Below are 3,272 nucleotides of genomic sequence, written 5' to 3'. Positions count from 1 at the left end.
AGGGTCAGAGGGAGAAGCAGGCTCCCCGCCGAGCAGGGAGCCTGATGCGGGACTCGATCCCGGGACTCCAGGATCATGACCTGAGCCGAAGGCAGTCGCTTAACCAACTGAGCCATCCAGGTGCCCCGATAAATAAAATCTTTAAAAAAAAAAAAGGAAAAAAGAAAAGTCCAGCCCAGGGCACCTGGGTGGCTCAGTCGGTTAAGCCTCTACCTTTGGCTCGGGTCCTGATCCCAGGGTCCTGGGATTGAGTCCCGCATCGGGCTCCCTGCTCAGCGGAGAGCCTGCTTCTCCCTCTCCCTCTGCCTGCCACTCCCCCTGCTTGTGCTATCTCTCTGTCAAATAAATAAATAAAATCTTAAAAAAAATAAATAAAATTCTAGCCCACAGCCTTAATCAGTGTTGGGCTTACCAGAGGCCAAATAGGCCCTGCCTTCTCTAATTAATGCCTACTCTGCTAACGTCGTAGAGACTTTAATTGAAGATATTTTCCCTCACTCCGCAGACCTACAATTATCCCGAAATTTTCAATTCAGTTACATTGTATGTCAGATTCCTTTCCTTTCAATACCAGCTTTACTAAAATACAATTCGCATGCACTAAAATTAATTAAAATTAATTCTTGTAATGGATAATCCTTGTACATATAATCCAGTGGCTTTCAGTATATTCATAGAATTGTGTCACCATCACCACCATCTACTTTTAGAACATTGCCATCACGCCAGAGAGAAACCCCAGACCCGTCAGCAGTCACTCATTCTCCCCACCCGCCGGCCCCCGGCCCCCATAAATCTGCTTTCTGTCTTCAGGGACTTGCCTCCTCTGGACTTTTTCACACAGATGGGATACTATACTATGTGGCCCTTTGTGTCCAGCTTCTTTCGCTGAGCTGAATATTTTCCACCTTCACTCACGCCGTAGCTTTGCAGGTCCCTCTCACGCCACCAAAGCTCCAGGCTGCCCACGGGACCTCCAGCTCCGGTTCCCCGTTAACCAAAGCAAAGCTCCCAAGGCGCCCTCGCTTCTCATTCTTGCTTCATTCCAGACACACTGAGCCTTCTCTTTGGGGAATCCTTTCACTGTTTACTATGTGATGAATATATTTTATGCCGTGTCCGTGGGTGCCTATGTGTGCGCACATGTGAGTTGGGAGAGGGACAGAGGGAGAGAGAGAATCTCAAGCAGATTCCCCCCTGAGCACGGAGCCTGACGCAGGGCTCGATCTCACAACCCTGAGATCATGACCTGAGCCGAAATCAAGAGGTGGACCCTTAACCGACTGAGCCACCCAGGCGCCCCAAGCCATAACTACTTTTTAATGTTAATTTCTCAGTTTTAGGGCTCCTAGACCATACAGATGGGGAGCCTCCTTTGTAGGCACTCTAAACTTTTCTAAAACATGCCTAAAAATACAACAAAACTCTCAAGGGAAACTTTTTTCCCCACCCAGATCCCGAAGTTCCTTACATCTTTATGTGTCTGTGGGTGGAATTTCTTCTATCCCTTTCCCTGAAAGTGTTGCTTCTCCATGGTCCCAGCTTTCTGCGTGGCCTTAATACCAATCCCCTGCCTGGTAAGGGTGGCGGCCCTCAGCGTGTGGCCCATGGATCAGAGCCCAGTCCCTCCCACCCCAGTAGCTGCAGCTCCAGCGTCTCTTCTCCCTGATCTGGGTTCCAATTCCTCTTCAAAGAGTTTATTTATTTATTTGAGAGAGAGAATGGGAGAGAGAGAGAGAGCATGAGAGGGGGAGGGTCAGAGGGAGAAGTAGACTCCCCGCCGAGCAGGGAGCCCGATGCGGGACTCGATCCCGGGACTCCAGGATCATGACCTGAGCTGAAGGCAGTCGCCTAACCAACTGAGCCACCCAGGCGCCCCATGAGTTCCAATTCCTCTTCAGTTTGGGCCCTGGAGAATTCTGCTTACTTTCTCAAGAGCTCAGCTACATATCTAAAAAAAAGCTTATTTCTTATCCAGCCTCCTTTGGTGTTTCTAAGAAGGAGAATGGCTATCTAACCTACTGCTGAGAAGTTAAAGATCATTCAGATCTTAGACGGTAGATTCTTGAGTCAGTTAATTTAAAAGTCTTCCTGGGGTTCCTGGGTGGCTCGGGTCTGGGTCCAGGCTCTGCGCTCAGCAGGGAGTCTGAGGATTCTCTCTCCCTCTCCCCCTCCCCTGACTCGTGCACATGCACACTCTCTCTCAAATAAATAAATATTTTTTTTTTAAAGATTTTATTTATTTATTTGAGACAGAGAGAATGAGAGAGAGAGAGCACATGAGAGGGGGAGGGTCAGAGGGAGAAGCAGACTCCCCGCCGAGCAGGGAGCCCGACGCGGGACTCGATCCCGGGACTCCAGGATCATGACCTGAGCCGAAGGCAGTCGCTTAACCAACTGAGCCACCCAGGCGCCCCAATATTTTTTAAAAATAAAAAATAAAAATCTTCCTGGTGCAGAGGGACAAAAATTGCAGGGCCGCTTTTGGAGCAATGATGGCGGTCAGGGTCAGAGCAACGATAGCCCCGACACAGAGTCTGATCTTCCTTCCACTTGGGGTCCAGAAACTGCGCCCGGTCACTTTATCCAGAGGTGACAGAGACGAGGGGACATGGTACCAATGTCATAGCTTACAGCCAGACCTGGAGCTGCCAAGGGGCTGGGCTTCGACATGTCACGGCTCAATTAGCCCAGCCTCAGAAGGGCCAGCCTGCCGGGGTTTGCTGCCGTGAGCAGTTTCACCGCCCGTCGTGGCTGCATGTGTGTAGCTGGTCACGGGGGTGGCCTGTTACGTGTGTGAGCACATGGCAGTGCCGCCAATGTGTATCTGCGTGTTGCCTTCATGTGTCGCCTGACACGCGTGCGTGTGCATTGCCTGTCATGGGTCCGTGTGTGGGTCTCATCCACGTGCCAGGAGCAGCGAGGGGGTGTGTGAAGTCTTCTAATGGGGAACTCACCTGCCACGAGGGGTGTGATCAGAAACCATGCTCCCCTCCCAAGTGGCTGCTCCCCGTTCCTGGGCCACCTTCCCATCTGTTCAACATCAGAGTCTTTGTCTAGCATCCAGATGGATGTTAGAAATGACTCTGGAGCGTGACAAATTGTAGGCCTATTCCTGCCCCCTCTCCACCTTGCCCAGCACACCCAGGGGTCCACACTCCTCTGAATAGCACCCAGTCCTGCATTCAGAGGCTTATTATCCAAGTGTCTGATTGCCCAGCTCTGACCAGAGTTTAGCTGGAATACTGCCAGGTGGATGTTGTCACATCTGC

The sequence above is a fragment of the Leptonychotes weddellii genome, chromosome 11, assembly GCF_054177405.1.
Source record: "Leptonychotes weddellii isolate Sample4059 chromosome 11, ASM5417740v2, whole genome shotgun sequence".
NCBI classification, from domain to species: domain Eukaryota; kingdom Metazoa; phylum Chordata; class Mammalia; order Carnivora; family Phocidae; genus Leptonychotes; species Leptonychotes weddellii.
Note: the sequence above shows the minus strand (reverse complement) of the source record.